This window comes from Lepidothrix coronata, unplaced genomic scaffold (genome assembly GCF_001604755.1).
Source record: "Lepidothrix coronata isolate B3197 unplaced genomic scaffold, Lepidothrix_coronata-1.0 Scaffold44, whole genome shotgun sequence".
Taxonomy (NCBI): Eukaryota; Metazoa; Chordata; class Aves; order Passeriformes; family Pipridae; genus Lepidothrix; species Lepidothrix coronata.
The window spans coordinates 3196632-3218132 of NW_016690224.1; the positions used below are offsets into that span (position 1 = coordinate 3196632).

Below are 21501 nucleotides of genomic sequence, written 5' to 3' on the forward strand. Positions count from 1 at the left end.
GGCTGAAAGTTCAGCAAGACTTTTGGGTTCTGATATTGCCATATTTACTGCAAAGTGGATCATCAGAGACTAAGAGCATTGTAGATCATCAGGAGGGTGGGTTTTGGTGATGTCTCTTAAGAATACACCTAATTGAAAATGTCATCTGCTCTTTGCTGTCATAACTGATACTAGGTTTTGGAGAGGCTCCCTCAGTACTGGAGGACAAACAAGTTAGTGCTAAAGCAGCAGAGCTAAAGATACTTTGTTTCCAATATATTTGTTCTTCAGATCTCTGAGCCCCTGCCCTTGTCACCTCCCTTCAATAACCTGAGTTCCTCTTCCCTTCCTTTCGCATTCCGTAAGCATCCTGATCAAGAGCCAACAAATGCTGTAACTAATCTGCTGCTGCACTTAGGTTTTTTTCTAGCTACTGCCATGCAGAGTCTGCAACAGCTGAACTCCACCGACCTCTGCCCCCTCACCGAGGGACCTGGTTCTGTACCAACATTTACATGCACACACATTTACTTTGTGTCCTTTCCTAGTGGTAACCCCTTAAAATGCAAGTATAGTTACGAAACCTTCATGTTAATTAAATGGGATGCAACTAGAATGGATTCTTTTATTTAAAAAAATGTAAAATCAACAACAGACTGTTCTTTGGACAGTAGAACTCAAAAAGCACAGTTTCTTAAATGTCTTCCTGCTGCCCTAGCTTCCCCTGTGTCCTTTTCATACTCCTACAGTACCCAGAGTCCAGAGCCTCCAATTTTCACAAAATTTTTGACCGTACTTCTTAAAACCTCTGTTCTGCCCTTAAGTTTGGTCAAAATTATCTAATAGGTTCAGAAGAGCAACAAGGCTGACAGGCAGATAGCATATGTTTAATTTAATTATGAAATGAGGCTAAAAGAGGCTCTAGAAGGGATTCTTCAGTGCTGTATTTGTGGTTGACTGCACAGACGTGACAGAAAGCGGTGTTCAGATATCTTCAGCCAAATGTATTTTCAATTACAGGGAAGGCAGGACCAGGGAATTTGGATTCTTGCCTCCTTTAATGGTGAGAATGGCTGATGGACATATTGCAAATGGCTACTTAATGTTTTCTGTCTTCCTGATGTGCAAGGCTGTACTTCCTGTGCAACAGTCCAGCTCTGCTCTCAGCACAAAATAATTAATTTTATTTTGGGCTTTTTCTGTAACATTTATCACAGTATTATGTGGGTACTTCACTAACTTTGTTTTATCTCAAGAGCAGAGGGAGGAGGGTTCTATAATATCTATTTCTTTGCAAGGGAAATGACATGTAGGAAGTTCAGTGTCAAAAGCATCCTCTAGTGTTGATTGCCCTCTTCTGAGATAGAATCATCAAATTGTTTAGGTTGGAAAAGACCTGTAAAACCATTGAGTCCAACCCTTCCCCTGTTAAACCACTAGCCCATGTCCCCAAGTGCCACATCCACACATCTTTTAAATCCCCCCATGGATGGTAACTCCACCTCTACCCAGGGCAGCTTGTTCCAATGTTCAAATGCTTGACAAGCCTTTCCATGAAGAAATTTCTCCTGATATCCAATAGAAACCTCCCCTGGTATGACTTGAGGCTGTTTCCTCTGGTCCTGTCACTTGTTACTTGGGAGAAGAGACGGAGTGCCCAGGGCGTGCTTTCTCAGACCACTTGGCACTGCACATCATTTCATTATGTTCAAATCACAGCTCTCACTGTCCTCAGCTGCAGTTGTAAATGCTGGAGACTTCTGTATTTCAGACCCTGGGCCTCAGTTTGCTATTTAGGGGGAGAAAAAGGAAAACATATCTGAAGTATTATGGCATAACTGAATTGTGAACTGTGTGCTGCCAACTGGGCAGGATGCCAGTTAGAAATATTTGATGCTTTAATGATAGACAGTCCATTCTCTTCTTGCAAATTCCTGCTTGGATTTCTGCCCAAGTAGAGAGAACTTGGTGACCTGAGACCTAGTGCCTCATGTCATTCCTCAGTATTTGACTCTGAGGCTGTGACAAGGCAATTTTGGTGTGTCTATAAGTGCAAGGATGTGGGTAGTTTAGTGGAGTGGATCAGATTTTCAGCAACTCTTATTTTAGGTGTAGGATGTTGTCCACTTCTTATATAGAGCCTCATTCCCATCTTTTTCAGTAGGTAGTTTCCAGATTTTGTTTGACCTGCCATTTCTGCATTCCCAACTCTCCACCTAACTTGGAGAGGCTCTACCTCTATGCCATTTCCTAAGGAATATTAGAAAAGCACTGGTGATTCTGTTTCCTTAACAACAGAGGTAGGAGTCTTATCTCTAGCATTTTTTTACTATATTTAATTTATTTTTATCTACAGTGGGATTCTCCTGTGAAGCAAGACCTTGTTGGGAAGAATGTGTCCGTGTAACAGAAGAATTTCTCAGTACATGAACAGGGGACAAGATTACTGTTGAATTGCCTAATTTGGATAATCTCCATTTTCTTGGTACTTAAATTTAAAATCTATTAATATCTAATAACATGATATGTAATTTTGAAAAATTAAATAGGAAAAAAAGATAAAAAATAAACGTGTAGTGTTCATGGATGCCTCCCGAGGGTATTTAAGTTTGATGAAATGAATCTTAGACAGTTGCTTGACATCTGAGCCCCTACACTGCCAAAGTAAGTGGACATCCACTTTGGTGACCAGCAGGAAAGGACAAAACATTTTTGACTTTTCAGTTTCACAGCTAAGAATTGGGAATCTCAGGTTCTTCACAGTTTTTGTAGAACTAAAACTGTGTGTTCCACAGACACTGAGCTCCAGTCATGATCTCTTGGAACACTTAGATTTCCAGTTCCCATCTCCACTCCTAAGGCTGCTCTTCCTAATACTATTTTAGCTTTCTGATTCAGTTTAAAAATAACTTTCTCCACTTCATCCCTGCCCACCCTCTTTAGCCCTGGTCTCTTCCCTGATCCAGTTTGTGACAAAGATTCACTGAAGTTACATGGACATCATTATGGAGAAATTATAGAAATGAAACAAGTGAGAAGGGACGAGCCCAAAACAGGCAAACTTCTAGCAAATGTGGCAAGTCATACTCAGCAAAAAAAGTTCCAGGTTGGCACATCCAGTGCTGTGGCTGTCCTCAGGTTTTGACTGCCTGGGACAGTGGGGAGCATACACCATGAAGGGCAGTTCCTCCAAGCTGCACAACAGTGTTCTACTGGAAGACATCCTTCAAGGGGCACCGTTCATTCATTGGCTTTGTGTGACAACCTGTGCACACCCCACTGTCCTCTGACACTGAAATTCCAACTCTCCTTACTGCCTGATGACATATCCACTGCACATGGGGCAGTTGGAAGGCCTTGACCTGCAACAACTTAGGACATAACTGTTTACCTTTGCCAACAGAACATTAAAAAATCTTGATTACAGCAGCTTAAGGACCTTTCCAAGAAGAAAAATACTCAGTGAAAACAGGTATCCCGAATCTGGCATGCAGGGCATAAAAAGCTGCCAATGACTGGAAATGAGTTGTTCTGGCCTCTTCTGGAAGGGATGAGAGGACAGCAGGTTAAAAAGTCTGGATATCATTTGCCTAAACCACTTAAGTTCATGAAGAAAGTGAGGGAATTAGCTGAATGTCAAGAGACAGGCATAGTGCAGATGAACAAGTGACCATCTCATCATCATGACAAGCAGCCCCTGCACACATCTCTGATTTTGCTGTACATTGTGAAATGATTTAGCTGACTCAGCAGGGAGACAATTTTTTTGAGTTCTCCATGTTTAAGTTGTTCCTATGTTGATTGTGATGTAGCAAATTGTGTGTTGACTGTCAGCCATTTGCCTCATGGGTGAGGGAAAAATCAGTAGAGGTAGTTTGCACTTAAACGATTAAAATGCTTCTATTTAGTACACTAGATCCTATGCATTTCTGAAATCCTACTGAAACACACCTATAATCTAAAATTCACACCTGTTGAAAAGTTTGCAAAGTGCATCCTCTGCTGTTACCAGGCCAGAGCACCACAGTGATGCCCCTTTCAGCTCCCTAAGCAAGTCATAATTTTGCAGCCTTTGATCCACTTTACCATTTATGTTTGGGGGGGGTGTGTTTTGCAGCTTGTGGTAGGAGCCGAGTGTGTGTTCCTGTGATCCCTTCTTGACCTTTTGCCACTGCAGAAATCTTCCATGATTTGTTAAGCTTATGTTGCTCACTGTGTCACGCTAAGGATGCCACTCTCTTGCCTTCAGCTGTAACAAAGTATATTTAGGAAAAGAGCTGGCTATTTGTAGACTAAGATGTTATTCCTTCTGCCAGTGAGTTAGGGCCGGACTTTTGTTTCCAGACATTGTGTTTCATAGCCAACAATGGATCTCGAGTCAGTTTGTCTAATCCTCCTTGTAAGTTATATTTAGGGTCTGTAACATCATGTATTAATAATTCTATGACTTAGCTGTACATACTTTTAATGGAAAACTGTATCATTGGCTGCCATCCAGTTCTTGTGCGAGACTGAAACAAAAATCATTACCCACACACCTTTTCCCCATCATTGATGGAGGTTCTGTAGACTTGCATTAACAGCCAAGCCGAAGAGTCAGGGTTACCCAGCCTCCCGAAACGCAATTACAGGGGACTGGGATCAGGGGGCCGATCAGCCAGTCCTGCCCTACACACAAACGAGAAGCCCGCTGCAAACAGCAGGCACATCCCGCAGCGCAGAGATGCCTCTGAGGAGGATCGGTGCCCGTGGTACGTGTGGTGACAGAGCACTGCTCCGGCCGCCGGGGAACGTCCACCCGGGCCGTACCACCGGCGGGTCTGCCCCTCGCAGCCGCCGCGCCCGGGCTCCGTCCCTAACACACCCGGGCATGGCCGGCGGCCGCGGTAGCGCCGGGAAGCGGCCCGGCCCAGCCCGCTCCGGCGCCCGGCCCGCGGCTGGGGAGAGCGGGAGCCCCGGCACCGGCGGGCAGAGCCCCGGCGGACGCGGGCCCGGGCGGTCGCCACAGGCCGCCGGGGCCGCCCGGCTCGGCCCGGCCCTGCAGGCCCGGCCGCGTGGGAGGCCGATCCCGGCAGGGCCTTCCCGAGAGCCGCCTGCTGTCGGACCCTTGCGGGCCCGGGCCGGGTCGGACCGGCCGCAGCCGCGGGTGCCCCTCGGCTCGGGCGGGCCCGGCTCGGCTGCGGGCCGTGTGTGCACGGCGGGAGGGACAGAGCGGGTCAGCGCGGCGCGGAGGGCGGGGATAACCCCGCGGTGGCCGTCACGTGGAGCAGATGAAAGGGAAGCGGCTTGGCAGGGCGGAGAGGAGCCGGGGCGAGGGACGGGGAGTGCGGGGCGGGCGGCGGCGAGGAGCGGGGCGCAGCGCGGCGGGAGGGCCGCTGCCATGGGGCGCTGACCCGCCCGGGACCCCGGCCCGGGAGCTGGAGCCGCTCGGGAGCGATGCGCGGCGGCGGGGCGCCGCTTCCTCCCGCCGCGCGATGAGGGGCTGCGGGGCCGGCGCGAGGCTGCCCGTGCCGCCGCTGCCGCTGCTGCTGCTCGGGGTGGCGTTGGCCGCGGCGCCGGGCGCGGCGCTGGGCAAGGAGACGGCGTTCGTGGAGGTGGTGCTCTTCGAGTCCAGCCCCAGCGGCGACTACACCACCTACACCACGGGGCTGCAGGGCCGCTTCTCCCGCGCGGGGGCCACGCTGAGCGCCGAGGGCGAGATCGTGCAGGTGAGCGCGGCCGGGGGGCGCCGCCTGCCCCAAGATGGCTCCGCGGGCCCGGCACCTGCGGCACAAAGCGGGGCCGGGCCCGCCGCCCCACGTGCGCCGCGCGGCCCGGGGACGCGGTGACAGATGCGCGCCCGCGCACAAAGGCCCCGCGCCGGCCCCAACTTGCGGGGCCGCCCCGCTTTGACAGCCGGGCGCGCGGCGCGGTCTCCCCGCGGCGGGAGCGGGCGGAGCCGAGGGCCGCCGTCCGCGCGCCTCGGGCTCCGCTCCGCTCGCCCCTCCGCCGGGCGCGATGCCGGCGGGCGGGCGGGGGCGGTGCCGCGCCGGGCGGCCCTTGCCGGTCCCGGCGGTTCGCGGCCGGGGCTGTGAGGGGCTGCCCCGCTCCAGGGGCGGCCGGGACTCGGGGGGCCCGGGCCGAAAGTCCCGCGGCAGCAATTGGGTGCTGCGCGCTCGGGCTGTGCCGGCCGGTGCCCGCTCCGCGCACCCGGGGCTGCTGCGCTCGGGGCTCCCTCGAAGCCGGGCTCCCATCGCGGACGTTTCGTACAAAGCTGCGCTTGACTTTCTCACTAGAGAAATAATTTTTGTCTGTGAGTGAACGCAGCTATTCTTTACTGTGTTTGAAACTCTTGAAGTGCTTATCTAATTCCTTTGTAGTCTCTTGTAATTGTTGACTTTAGTTTTTTCCCCCCTTTGGCTAAGTAGAGAAAAATTACTTGAATGGTGTTTTAATAAGTTTGACTGTTAAGCAAGTGCCAATAGCAATCCTTATTTCTCTTTAAGAGCTGTGGAGTTTGTTTGCTTGAGTTCCATATACGTACACATACATGCATAAATAAATATACACATAAAATTTTAAAAAAGCTAACTGGTGGCAAGTAAGCTCTAGAAACAACTGATAAAGCTCTACAAATACTTTACTATCAAAATAACATTTTTTTTTTCCTTTTAAAGAATACTGCTTTTGAGTGCTTGATGTTTCAAAATGGTTTCACCTGGGAGGATTCCTTATAAAAGTTCTCTCACAGCCAGAAGAGTTGTGAGGACAAATTGCCAATGTAAGGTGATTATTTTCTTCAGAGAAAAGAGGAATGGATCAATTACTTTATAATTCTGACATTTAAAAAAAAGGTGGTGCTACTACAGACTGAAACAGAGGTGGATGTTTTTTAACCTTTTGGTGCATTTTCAAACAGTGAGACTTGACTGTTGAGGTTCTAGATTGCATACAGCATCTCTTGTCAGTGTCCTGCTTCCTTTATCTCCTCCTGAAAGTGACTTTTTCAGAGCTAGAATTTATAAGATTTTCACAGCACTGTCTTGCCTCCCTTTTTCAGCAAGGCTGTGTTTTTATAGAAGACTATGAATCTGTTGTTCTGGATCATTGTTTAAAGCTCCTTGTGAGGTTTAGAAAAGGCTCATGAAGCTAATGCCCCTCGGAACCTGTTCAGCAGCAGTAAGTTAGTTGTACATCAGTCAGTGAAGCAAGCTCTTCTCTGCCCCAGCCCCTTTGTCAGTGCACACAGCAATTCAAGAATAAGATGCATTTTTCTTTAAAATGAAATATTAGAAATTCTTTAAAATCAGGCACACATTAAAGAATGGATCAAAGGAATTGTGGTTTTGAGACTACACAAAGACTTACTTTTGTTTATGTTAATAGCATCAATTACTCATTGGTCTTGAAAGTCTGAACAAAAAAAAACCAACCGTAAGAAACAATGCACTTTCAGCTTTTGATAGGTCATACATCCACTCCTAAACTGGTTATTGGTCAGATTCCTATCCAGTAGTGGTGTGCTATTATATTGCTTCTCATGTTATTGTAAACGAGTCTTAATAGGGTCAAGTGTCTACCAGAATAACTCTTTACAGAGATGAAATGTTCATGTCTTCTTTCATGTGGGCACAGTTTGTATTCAGCAAACTCATGCTTAGGTTGCTGTGTCAGCTGGTCCTTAAACTGCTTGAAGGTCTAACCATCTTGGTGATATCTGGTGTACTGGAATATTCTGTGTTTCTGGGGCAGTGTAGTGGCCATTGATATGGCTGAGATTGGAAATTGCAAACATTTGGTTGGAGAGTGATTGTGAAAACCAGATTTAGCTGAAGCCTCTAAAAAGATGTTTTGGTTTAAAACAAATTATGACTGGAGAACTCCTTATGGTTGAAACTTCTCGTACCATTCAGGGCCAAAGTTCAGATGTAGTCTTGTCTCAAACTTGTTGCTATATGGCCACAGACTGACAGTGCCAGGACAATAAACATCACTGATTTTTTTACTAGCAGTGGCTTTATTACTCAGAGTGAGATTATGTATCTTAATTCTACATGGAACTGGCAAGATTCTGTTCCAGTTGCTTGTTCCACTTGATAACTAAGGTGTGGAGCATCTAAGGCTGTGTTTCTGGTAAAGATGTGGATGTGAAGGAGCTGCTCAGGTGAGGTGCTGGGAAAAGAGGATCAAATTTATCACTTGTTTTAGATTGCATTAAAAACGCTGACATGTCAAAAGCTTTAAATGATGCACATTCATAATTGTCAATTCTGTCTTTTTTTCTACTCCTGTGTCAGTCGTACTGTTGAATACAGTAATGGGTTGATTACTGATGCATACAATGCATGTATACAGTGAGAAGCAGCATGGAGGAGAGATTTGGGAATGTTAAGTGTGGTTTTTCTTGTGAAATGATAGTTTGGGTTTTGGTTGGTTTGTTTCTGGTTGGAAGCCTCAGCAGAGAAATAATGAACTTTATGTAGCCATTGAACTGTGTGTAGATGATCTAATAATCTCCACTTGCATAAATTTTTGTGCTCAAAAATTAACAGTCTGGGGAGAACAAGCATAACTCAGTGCTTTAAGCTCCAGGAAGAAAACATAAACGGGACACTTCCCACCTTCTTGCGTGACACTCCTTTGTAGGAAACTATTGCCTATCTTTCTCTTGCAGAAGGTGGGGAGGCTTCAAACCTGAGTGCAAGACTGTGTGCCTGTGTGCTCCTTCCTTCTGTCTCCCTCCCACCCCTTATTTACTTGAATGGCTTTGAACCTTTTCTCAGAATGCAACAGTTGCTAAAGGCTACAAACTGCACTCTGAAGCATCAACAGAGTTTTTAACGGTGTCGAAAGGAGTGACTTGAAATAACTGTGCAGATACGTAGATGTCTGGCCCTGATCAGAGGAGACTGAGTCAAGGGAATGTTTGTGTCCTTTGAGAGTGGAAAACAAAAATGTTTTTGGTGGTTTTTTTAGTTGTTGTTTTGTGATCAGGCAGGTTAAGTTTCTTCTTGCTGGAGCTGAGTGCCTAAAGGCCATTCAGATTGAGGAAATGGAATTATTTGTGGCTTTGAGTCACTGTCTTGTTGGATGTTTGCTTTGCTAGTTATCCTCTTAGAATATGAAGACACCTGTGACTGGCTTTGTGTTAGTTTCCATACCTTAACTGTAGAGTTGTGGCTTGCAGTAATGATCCTGAGGACATCAGGGATAATTTATCTGGGCTTCAGGTTTGCTTTGTTATTGTGTCCTTGAAGTGAAGTATCTTGGAGTTGAGCTGTCACTGGAACGTGGCACTTCTATTCTGACCGAAAACAAAGAGCTAACACCCTGTGGATGCTGAGAATGGGGTGAGGAGAGGGGCTGTTCAGCATTTACTGTGTTTCTCTGTTTTGGTACAAAGGCAGGAGACCTGGAAAGGATCTGTTGTGCCTTGAATGAGAATTGGGAGTTTGCTGTAGCTTTGTCCTCCCTAATCTTCAGTCTTTGATGTTATGAACAGATACTCACAACTGGCAAATGTTTTGAGGCAAGTGAGAACAGTGATCTTGAGGATGTCCATCTTCAGTAGGTGAATCTAAGCACTGCCCCTTTGAGCCTTTCCTCTGAACTTGTGTCACACCAAACCACAAGTCCCATCACCATTCTGAAAGCTTGCTGAGAGTTAAGGAGTTTGTGTTGAATAGATAATAAGACTGAACCATGAATGGAAGAAAGTGAATTGCTGCTGTCTTAAAAAAACTGGGGGGTTTTTTACCTGTTTTAAATTTTGTAAAAGTAATTATTTAATTTATTTTAATAACAGCAAGTCACTGATGGCTCCTTTTTTGTTATAACAGCATCATGTGTGTGTTAAGTAGTCAGAGCAGGGCTTATTTTCTATACTTTGTTGCTTTACCGCTTTGTGCATCAGAAACCTTGTTTAATTTAAGCTTCAGTTTTTCTTTTGTTTTCTGGTTATCATTGTACTAAGACTTGACTATCCAGCTGGTAGGAACAAGATGCTTCCATACTACAGCCTTGATATATGCATGGAACAACAAAAAATTTTACAAATTGTGGTTGGGCATTTTCTGTAACCTCAGTCCCTTAAAGCTTATGTGCAGCCTTTGAAACCTAAACTGGAGTTTTCAATTTGTTCTGGGAGTTGGCAGGGCTCGTCAGTCCTCTCTGTTATGGGAGAGAGTTGACAGGTGAAAGAAAGATGAAAAGTGCAGGTTTAGTGCTGTGAACAGCAGGCTCCTCTTCTGTAGTTTGTGTGGTGTGCTGTGCCTGACCTGAGCTGGATCTGTGCTTATTCCTCCGTAATTTCTGACAGAAGGATGAAGACTGCACATGCTCAGAGTGGCTTTTTTTGGGGGCTGGGGTCCCCTACTCCCTCATGGACCGTTGAGTTTTTCCTGCCATGAAAGGAAGGTGTTTTTCATGGGAGAGCAACAGGTGACTACAGGTTGGGGTTCTCTACAAGAGAAGGCCAGGATGATAAAGGAAGTGTAATTTGCATTCAAAATAAGAGGTCGATCGCTGAGGTAAAGACTTGTATAGTTATTGTACCTGGGCAGCCTTTGTAGAGTGTGCACAAGCAGCTTGCTTGCAGTAGAGGTATTGTCCTGAACTTGATCTCAGAACAGATTAGTCCAGCTGTCTCACAGTTTCATCCCTCATTCTGTCCTTCTCCTTTTTTTTCAAATTTCAGTCATGCTTAGCCGGTTGTGTACTGTGATGTGAGGTGGTACCCGGCAGAGTTGAAGACAGACCATTAAAGTGCTTTGTTTAGGTCGTTTATCCTCTTCTACTGTTCTGTCTTGACACTGAGCTCCAGCCCAATCACAGCATTGCTGGCTTAGTTCACAAGGAGTTACCTGTCTGCAATGGCTTCTGAACGTGGTATTGTAAATAAGTATCCATACTTTTTGTTACTTCTTCAACAGTGCAATATTCAAGATGTCTCTTAGAACGGTGGTGAAAGGACTCGATGAACTCCTTCTGTGGTAGCTACCGGCTGTTGTATGCTGTCTGCTTGCAGCTGTAGTGCTCTGCTTTGAGAATCATGTGTCTGTGCCATCCTGTTAAGGTTCACTGCAAAAATGTAATGTAAGAGAATTTCAGGGGGGAGTGTCAAAGATAGTGGCAAGAAGGGACACTTGGCAGCTTAAGCCTTCTACAAGAACATCCTTCTCTCTCTGGTTGGACAGATTTATGTCTTCTTTCATATCTTCTGAAAAGAAGAAACACCTTATGAAAATAGTTAGTAATAACCTTATGATAATAGTTAATTTCCTAACAATAGGAAATTTAAGGGCTAGTAAATAGTATTTACTGAGTTAAAAACTTTGGACTTTCAAGCTGTAAGGTATCACAATACCTTAACTCTCTTATTAAGAGAGAATTAAGGGTACCTGTGGGAGCTGTTTCTAAATGAGTCTAAGGCAGTAATAAATAAAAGTTTCTAGGCATTACTACAGGGGAGAGGCATGATCCACAGAGAAGGTACCAAATTCAGTGATGAGTTCTTGGTTTTGGAGGAAGCTCCAGCATCTGTGGTGTTTGCACAGAGTTGCAGCAATACCAGAATCCTTCTACCAGAACCTTGCTGGCGTGCGAGACTGAGACAGTCCCTTGCAGAGAAGGCGGGAAGACACAGTGTTAGAAAATGTGGTAAAAGATATTTAAGTGTGGAGAAATTACAATGGAAATAGCAAAAAAATGCTACTGTGACCCATTTAGAGGAATAAGAATAAAGTAGGTTAAGTACGTAAATAGAAGGGGAGAGCTCGGAGCGCTGGCTCAGTGCTCAGACCAACCAGCGCAATTTCTGCGCTTCCAAGTGAAGATGGGGAATCGAGTGGGGAAAAGTAGTTTGTGGGAGTTCAGGTAACTTTTCTGCATAGTCCACATGTTTAGTTAAACTTCCTCACAGATGTTGAAGGTCTGTACTGTTGAAAACCTTGCCTTTGCTGGCAGGATGCTGAGCACTTCCTTTTCCATGTGCTCCTCTTGCTCGTTTGGGAGGTGGAACTAAGAAAAAATCCCAGAGAGAAGTGGCACTCAAAAATTGTTAAACATGGAGCCATTTGGAGAACTTTTTTCATTTATATATATTTATTTATGTTGAGAGTGGATCTGTGTGACTACAGTGGTTTATATATAATTACAGCCTGCTTCCCAGTGTTACCAGCAGTTGTGGCCAGCTATGCCCCATGGGTGGAACTGGCACTCGCTCCCCCTGAGCACCCCACTGGTGCCCTTATGGGACAGGGCAGCTACTTCTTAAGTGCTTTGCCTAGTGAAGGGCTTCTGAAATGACTCCTGGTGAAGTGTGTAGAGGACATGATTCAGTGTGGCAGATTTGGAGGGAAAGAACTGCAGGCAGCTTTGCTGCAAGCAGATCTTATAGGAAAGTCTTGAGTAGTTGTATAAAACCATTGATTAGCATACATAGTAATTTTCTTCCAGTTTATACCATCTTGTGGTGGAGCGTGTATTTAAAAAGGCTCCCTTTTTTTATTACAGTCTTCTAGTCCTTGTTTTGGAATTGCAAAGTGAGGCCCTTCTGAACCAAAATAACTTTCAGAAACAGTTTTTCAAAGTGTGAATGCTTTCAGGAGGCCAGCATCAGACTGGTTAAGGAAAGGTTAGATCTGGAGGCAGTAATCTGCTTTGTGTTCTACCCAGTTGTGTAAACGGTACATGTATTAGCATCAAGACACTTACTGCTTCAGAAGTGCTCAATTTGGGAGGTGTTAAGTATTAATTTTTACATACTATCTTTTCTTTTGGGCATCTGCACTTCAGTATTCAAATGTGTTCAAACCAGAGTGTGTGCCTGCATATGAAAACAGAATGAATGCCAGTTGAATGCTTGGCCTAATTTCTCGCTTCCTGTCTTGAAGGGAGAGTCCTTCACACTAAAAGAGATTGGCAAAGGAAAAATAAATTGTTTAAAAACAAAGATGTGGTTTGAAATTGTTAGAACAGCAACAGAAGATTCGTGTTAAAAAAAAATAAATTCTGTTTTCTTCATTTTTCTTGACTGCTTGACACTTAAACCAGAGGTGACCAGGGAAATGGGCTCTTGTGGATACCCAGTGGAGACTGCCAAAAATTGCACTTTCCTGCACTTATCACATTGGTGAAGCTGTCCTTCTTTTAGGTTTGAGTACTAGTGCTCAGGAAAATAGGGCTCTGGTGGCTTAGGGTGTCTCTTCACAGTGGCAGATTTCTTTCATTCATTTTTTTAAATTTCCTTTTCATGCTGCTTAGAGACTTTTGTTGTTGCACTTGGCTTTAAGATGAAAAGCCAGTTTACAAAGGTTGATTAGGTGCCTGTTATGTTCCAGACACAAGTACAACCTTAAATATGTAGTGTAATATATGCAGACTCTTAGGCTTCCCAGACCCATGTTACTCTCTGCATTAATGTGAGGATTTTAGTTGTTTTCTAAAGCTGATGACCAGCTTAAGCTTTCTGTTGGTTTTCTTGAGCTTAAGCTGCTTTATTGTTTTGCATCATTTTCAGTAGTAAAGCAAATGGAAGAATCGGTGAGGAGATGACTGGCCTGACAAGAACTAAGGGGCATATTTTAGAGTTTGCAGTCATGGTTTGAGTACAACTGTTAATTAGCTGTACAGGCACGCATGTTGCAAGTACATGCCTCCTACTGTGAATTTATTGCATGTGCTTGGTAAGCAACTTTCAAATACTTCTGATTGTAGTGTTTGAAAAATTGCATTTAATTCAGAAAAGACCCTAGTTCGTGCCAAGATCTGTTTTCCTACTTTGAGCTTGTGATGTTTGCCTGCTTTAAAAAAATACACACAAGAAAAAGTGTAGTAAGCACGGCTGGACAAAATCCTTCTCCTCTACTTCTCTCTTTATCCATTCCACTCTGCCCTTCCTCCCCCAGGCAGAAGAGGCTTGAACCAAACTTTCTGTTGAGTTCACCTTTAGAACTGCAAGTTTCCAGCTTTAACCTGTCTGCTTTGATGACAGATTAAGAAAAGTAGGTTTGAAGGACTGACTTGGAATTGCAAAAGGTGTTCTGTTTGGTTTTTTTTACATTGATGAGTCCGTTCCACAACTCTATAGTTCATGGAGAAGAACCTCTTTTAAAGGCTATGCGGGTTTTTTTCTTAATTTTATTTTATTTTCCTCACAGAGACTGTCCTTGAAGATTTATAGACTTCTTATTTGGGCCTGGCTAAATGCTGGTATTCCCAATTGAGCCTTGATTGGTTTTACCTTAATAACAAAAGCAACAATAATAATATCTGTATCTCATGGATAAAACATTATGTGTGTATATATATATTATATAAAACATTATATACAGCGTGCAATTGTGCACACGAGTGCTGTGTGTTCTTGCTGCACTGAGGTTTTACCTGTTCTTGCTGTCTTTGGAGATAAGGATAGAGGTTAGGATACACAGTGTAGCAGTTGCTGGCCTTTTCTTAGGTGCATTGGGTTTTCTCCTAAGGCACTCTCTAAAGGGTGTGTGCAATATAACAGGGAAAGGTATTCCTTCCCATCACAGTCGTATTGTATTTTACTAGGGTCTGTCATACTTTCTCATACCTGTTTTGTATTTATTTAGAAGCCTTTCAGAGCAGATCTTGCCTGCTGTGAGGATAAAGGGGAGATGAACACTTTATGGTCTGGATGCCAAGCTGGCAGATGTCCTGATGATGTGTAGCAGGGCTGGGAGCAAGAAATGAACCCTTGAAACAGTGCCAGGAGATGCTGCTGAGTTCAGTATTTAATAGGAGCCAAGGTCTGGAGACCTCTTTTTGCTCAGAGGCAAGGTATCCCCATTCTGCTAGCTGGCAGTGTTTTGCCTGTTTAAAAGATATTATCTTTTGTATCCCAAAACTGTGTCTGAAGAAAAGACATTGTGGACTAGTTAATGCAAAAGAACTCCCAAGGCATGATCTTACTTTCAGTTTTCCTCTATTTTACTTGAGAAAGCAGCTACTATTTCCTCCTCCCCCCTTTGTGACTGTCTGGGATAGTCTTTTTTGGTTTGGATGCTAGAAATGGACAGAGGTTTCCTACAATGAAATAATAAGGTTGTAGTTGCAGATTGGGATAAATTTCTCAACCGTTTCTCAACCACAAAATGTATTTTATTTACATTCAGTTGCCACTGGAGCTGAATATCCTCAAATAATAGAAGTCAAATGAAGTGATCTGGTCTCCTGTTGTCCACCATTCTTGTTATCTTCAGGCAACTGTGGGAAGATGAAGGTGATCTGAAATCTTTCTGGACAGCTTTAGTATTAAACACAGCTCCCTGATGTGGAATAGCCAGCCAAATGTCCACACACATATGTGCGAGGTAGGCAGTGTGATTAAAGTTATGCTCAGGTGAAACCAACAAAATCTCTGTTTTCAAAGACCACATAAGTGCTTGTTTCAGGGGCTTGGATAGGAACAGTCCTGGAGCCCAGAAACATGCCAGCCTTGGAAGTTGTATGGGAAGAAGCTACTGTCCTTGTCAGTGAAAGGGCTGAAGTGTCCTGAAAGAGTTAAGCTCTAATTATCTCACTTGTAAGGTATTTAATATCCTTATTAAACTCAACTGCTGGTTCACTTTTTTTCCCCCCTTCTTGTGTTGAATAAAATTTCTTGAAGAGCCGAGCCTCTGCCTCTCAGATCAGAGGCTCACATGTTGAAGCTGGCAGTGCTAGAGGCTAGTTCCTATCTGTGTGACAGCATTTTTAATTTAACAGGACCGGCTTTGATGTTCTCGAATATTTATAGGCAGCTTCAGATCACTCCAGTATGTATTCTTTTTAACTGGAGCAGAAGTTCCTCCTCACACAACGAAATTTTTTCTTTGTTTATTCTTGGGTCCCTTTTACATTTGTAGTCATGGGAGTGATTTTATGTTACAGATATATTGCTTAAATACTTACTTACTTACTTGTGGGAGGAACCACTTGATTTCCTTTCTAGTTTCTGCAGCTTGGGGTAGTCCAGTTACTGTGTCTCAACTCCTTGTTTGAGCCTCACTACAGACACTTATGTTGCAGAAGAGACAGATGCAGTAAACTAGAATTTCAGCAAAACTCAGTTACAGTGAGACCTTCTCCACTGTGTGTGGAAGCTCAGGTAGGCCTGCAGTGGGTCAGACCTGGGGCCTCCTCAGGAATCACAGAAGTGTCTCTCAGACACCCTAAAGAAGGAGCAGGTCATGGTTTGTGGTTTAAAGAGGAACTGGAAACTTGAGGTTTGACTCTCAGTGGGAGCTGATCAGAAATTCTGGAAAAAGTTTTAGATGGAAATTGCCACTTGGATGGTTTGACTTGCATGACACTTTGACCAAACTCAGGCAAGAGTCTTAAAAAAGATACCTCATGGGTCAGCTGTCAGTCAAGCTTTTAACCCATCTCAGACTTTTTTGGCTCAGTGGCTTCCCTGCCCCACCAGCCCCCAGGCAGTGGACTGCTCAGAGCTGGCACTGTATGTTCTTTCAAAAACAGAGATGTGGAGGTTTTGCCACTTTAAATACCACTAGGTTTGGTGTCTTGGATCAAATCGCTGAGATTTGAACCTTTACCTTGATTGTGGCACAGGAGACAGTGTATGTCATATGAAAGTGTCCCCTCAGACAAGCTTTTGTTGTGGACTTCTCTTTTCCTCCTTTTTCTGCCATATTTCCCTTCTTCTTTATCCTGTCAGCCCTGTGTTGTGGATCTCATGTGGACTCCCTTATCACTGCTGTTCTGGCCCAGAGAAACCTTGCCGTGGCCAACTGGGACAGGAAAGCAATGGCATTTTTTCCTGGAACTTTTCTGTGTAGATGCTGATAGTTTGGGCATAGATTCCTGTATCCTGCTCTGCTGTGCTTAGTTTTTATTGTGAAATTCTGTATGCTTCGTGTTACATGAAGGTCTCCTGACTAGACTTGGAACGCCATTATTGAAGGGGCAGATTTTTCATATATTATTTTGAATGGTTTCACTTTGTAAAAAATTTTGTCTTTCGGTGATGATAATTTGTTTTAATGCACGGCCTACAGAGAAAAATGTTTGTGGGTTAAGACATTTCTGCTATAGATGCACTTCTCTGCTGGTACAGCCTTTTCTAGTTCAACAAGTGAAATCACTGCCTACGTAGCTAAATACCATTGGAAAACAACCACAGGAGGAAAGTGGTTGCTTGTCTACTTGATCTAAGTAGTTTGCTCAAAGAATAAGGCTTCTCTTGCTATAGAAATTCAGCAGGGAAACAGAGGCCTGTAACTTAACTACTAATGTAGCAGTAAGAGTTTCTAAATTATGTCGGTAAAATAAATGTGGCTGCTGGAGGGCCATTTCAGTGCTCGTGTCTAGGATGGGTGGATGTGATGGTGACTTCATTTTTCTTTAGTTCCTTCTTCCAAACTGTTGTTGACAAAGGTAGTTTTCCTTCTCCCTGCGTAGCCTGAAATATCCTTGTGAGACAGGAAAGTTTATGAAATGTGGAAGTACTCAATGCTTCTGTCTCTGGGAAGGATTTTTTTGTTTGGTTTTGGTAGAGCTTTTCCTCCGTGAGTGTTTAGGTCTTTTCAGGCTTTACTGTTTGTGTAGAATGTACATCTTACTTTGAGTTTGGATTCAGTAACTTCTGGAAACATCCTGAGATGCAGCAAAAGCGCTTACTAAGCTTAAAGAACCAGCTCTAAACTTGACATTTAGGAGTGAGCAGTGAGTAGTACCAAGGCTGAGCTCCAACAGGAAAGTCATCACAGTCTGAAGTTTAACCCATGTTCAGGGGGACAACACCTGTTTCTGGTTCTGGCTAGGGTTTAGAAATACTCAGGCCAACACTGATGTGCATATGTTATGGCTCTGTGAGGACCCAAAACTAGAATGCTTTGAGATGTTGTAGGTCAGGACTGGTTGTAGAGATAGTAGTATTCTCAAACACTTTTATGTAGGCTGTGCAAACATGATGCTGTGTTCAGTTTTGAGCCCTTCACTCCAAGAAAGACATTGAGGTGCTGGAATGTGTCCAGAGAAGGGAGCGGAGCTGGGGAAGGGTCTGGAGCACAGAGCTGATGAGGAGCATCCAAGGGAGCTGGGGGGGCTCAGGCTGGAGGAAAGGAGGCTCAGAGAGAACCTTCTTGCTCTCTACAGCTGCCTGACAGGAGGGTGGAGCCAGGTGGGTACCAATCTCTTCTCCCAAGTGACAAGATGAGAGGAAACGGCCTCAAGTTGTGCCAGGGGAGGTTTAGATTAGATATTAGCAAAAATATTTTCACACAAAGGGTTGTAAAGCATTGGAAGAGACTGCCCAGGGCAGTGGTGAAGTCACTGTCCCTGGAAGTGTTCAAAAAATGTGTGGATGTGGCCCTCGAGGACATGGTTTAGTGGTGATCAGGGCAATGCTGGATTTAGCAGTTGGACTTGATTATCTTAATAATTCTGTGATTCCCTTTCATTGTGCTTTTGCCTTAGGAGGAGGTAACAGACAGTAGCATTCATCTAGTTCAGCGTTACTGCAAAGAGAATTTTCGCAAATCGAATTCTTTTCCATCCTTAAGTTGCAGTTGGTGTCTTTGAATTTAAGTTGCTGAAGCTGGGAAAGTATTTGCTTCCTGTGTAAGCGATACAAAGTATACTGTGGTTGATAAGGATATTGCTGTGAATAACCTCGTAGATAAAGATCTTTGTCAGAGGTGATTGTGCTGCTTAGGAAGCTGAATTATATATTTTTCTAGTTGTACTATCTGAGTGCTGCTGAATCTTGAAATCTTGTCTTTATAAACATATTCCAAATAAAATGGGCACTGCAGTCTTTAGAACAGAATACACAAACTGATGCAGTCTGTTCTGGAGATTAATACCAAACATATTCTTAAGGCAGCAGAATTCTGACTTAGGTTAGGACCAGTTCAGTTAGGAATACTGAGAAAAATAGTAGGAGTCCTGAGTAACTGTCAAAGCAAGGTTTTGGGGAAGGGAACTTAATTTTTTTTATAGCATTCTTGCCAGAAAGAATGCTTGGAACAACAAACAAGATGCTCAAAGAACAGAGAAAAGTTGAACAAGTCTTAGGAGAAAACCATCCTAAAGCAGTCACTGGGTATAATAAAGTGTAGACACTGCCCAGCTGGAGAATATGATCTAACTCTTTTTCTGCCTTCAGAGGCATGGTGGACATGACTACCCTGCTTTAAGGAATGGTTCATGAACTGTATGATAGAGGAATTTAATCTTTGTATCAGTATGATAATGCAGCATATCCATGCCCAACTGCAGGGCTCCATTTCTGAGCACAGAATAGCATTTCTTAGTCTGAAAGAGGATCTGCAAGTGAATTCACAGATTTTTGCTGTTCGTGTTATATGGAATTAACATCACAAACTCTGCCTCTGGAAGGAGGAGTTGGTTTTATTTATCTTTTCAAACGGAGACAGCTGCTAGAAGAATATAATTTTTTTTCTTTAAAAAAAGCTATTTTTAATTAAGGTAACTTGCATTCACATTAAAAATACATCTATTTTTCAGAGTAATTGCAACATTTTCAGTGCTTCTCCTTCAGTTTACTTTTTAAAAATATAGAATGTCTTTGTAAGTGTGTAATAATTAAAGCAATTAAGTATGTGCTGTTGGACTGGGACTTTATGGGTACCTGTGTTTTTTGTTTTGATTTGTTTTTTTTTACTGTCCACTTAGAAATCTATCAATGAAACGTCCTTGCAGATGCTGAGGGATGACTGCTAACAGTGAATTAAGTGAATTATTGGAAGCATAAACAAAATGGGTTAGAACAAAACATATGCTTTGCTTTGCAACAGGTGAGCGTATGCTGCCTATCTGAAATGCTAGAAAGGATTGCTTTGAAATCATGCATGTTTTAGGAAAATATTTAATATGTCTTCTGATGTTGGCCTGTTCTTGTCTCTCATTAGCTGGTAGGGAATTGCATCTCTGATGTTAAGACTCCAGGATCATGTTTCTATTACTGAGGCAGGTAGTGGGTGAATAAACTTCATTCACGGTGTTTAAAACTTGGCAGGTAATCCTGGCAGAGCAGCAGTTCTCCCCTGCTGTCCTACAGGTTGCTTTTCCAAGCCCACCTTCCTGCTCTCTGGGGTGGATGTGGAGAAGGTGGGGAGCAGCTTTCCCAAAGGGCCCCGTTTCTGGTGACAGCCTGAGCTGTGCTGTTTCTGCAGCATGGCCACAGGAGCCCTGGGGGACCAGCAGTGAGTGATGTTAAATGGGGATTGGTGAGCAAGGGAGAAAAAAAATCCAGGTTTGACCTGCGATTTCTTTCCTGGTGCCTTTTTTTTTTTTTTTTTGCCTTTGAATTCTCACCTTCTGATTCCTTCTAGTTCCTGTGTGAATTCTCAGTGCATTACCATGGACACACACTGCTGTCTGTGATCTTCAAGGTGAAACTGATTTTTAAGTTAGAAAATGAATAAAAGCTCATGATCCTAACATTTTGACCCCACACTTCTGTAGTAAATAAGACAGGAAAAAATAATAACTTCTGACTAATTCAGAGTTAATCTTCATGTAGCTGAATTTCTCTTCCCATTTGTTTTAGAGTGTAGAGAGGAAAGTTTTGGTTAGTTTTGAAATGTTATTCTTTTAGTCCTATGCAGTTGGGGATATCTGATAAAAGCTAGTTGCCTTTGTTATATCTAAGCCCAGATGTGCAGTAAAAGAGACTTAAATTAGGAAAAGAGATAATTTCTTATACGTGATGTTCCTCAAGTGTTATTTTTTAATATAACGTCTTATCTCTGGTCCCTTGACAGGGACCAGGTCTCAAAGGACACTGAAGGGAAATGGCAAACTGTTGCAGAATCTTGGCATTCCCAACCCAGCCCTGCAGGGCCTGTTAAAATAATCACTCGTGCCTGAGTCATGGTTATCCTTCAGGACGATTTTATAGGTGGCACTATTTCTGTCATGTTCTGATATTTCATGCTGAAATTACTTACAGATGGGTTGCAGGCACAGAAACTAGGGTTGGTATTTATTATCTCAAGAGACCTTACCTTTCTTGATTAAAGCTAATTAGTAGTGCTTTGGAAATCAGTTCTGTGCCCTTCATAGGGTCAAAATTAGGGATTTGACAGAACTAAAGTGCAAATACAGCAGATCTCAAAGTTGGCTGTTCAGACACACGTCTCAAAGTTACAACAGGATTTACTTTTTTTTTCTCTAATGTTGCACAATATTAAATCATATCATGCATAAATAGTTGTGCTAGTGTGTTAATATACTATTTTTGTAGTCCATATCATAGAACCCTGTGCTGAAACTTTGTCAATCTTATTTTATTGACAATTTTGTGCTATGAAGTGTTTGCCAGCCACCTTTTCACAACCTATTTGCCCAAAGCCAAATCACGTTTCTGAAGTTGTTGTGTGAAATTTTAAGCTGCTGCATTGACTGAAGACGTTTCTACACTGAAAATGAGAAAGGCAGAGCTTCACTTTCCATCAATTAAATATTAGAACAATCTTTTAACTTTCAAAATATGACTTAATGACTCTTCTGGGCTTGACACGTCCCCTTGCATCAGTCACTGATACAAAA

The 21501-nt window shown here is 43.6% G+C and overlaps 1 protein-coding gene across 2 annotated transcripts in view; it reads left to right on the top strand.

Annotated features, from left to right (window-relative positions):
• The first annotated feature begins 5556 nt into the window (after positions 1-5556).
• ZNRF3 (zinc and ring finger 3) overlaps positions 5557-21501 on the top strand; it is a 75654-nt gene continuing 59709 nt past the window's right edge. The window contains exon 1 of one of the 2 annotated variants that reach the window (XM_017814133.1): positions 5557-5687. The gene's annotated coding sequence lies outside the window, so the exon portion shown is untranslated. The remainder of the gene's footprint in view (positions 5688-21501) is intronic. The other variant, XM_017814134.1, reaches the window with a different exon arrangement.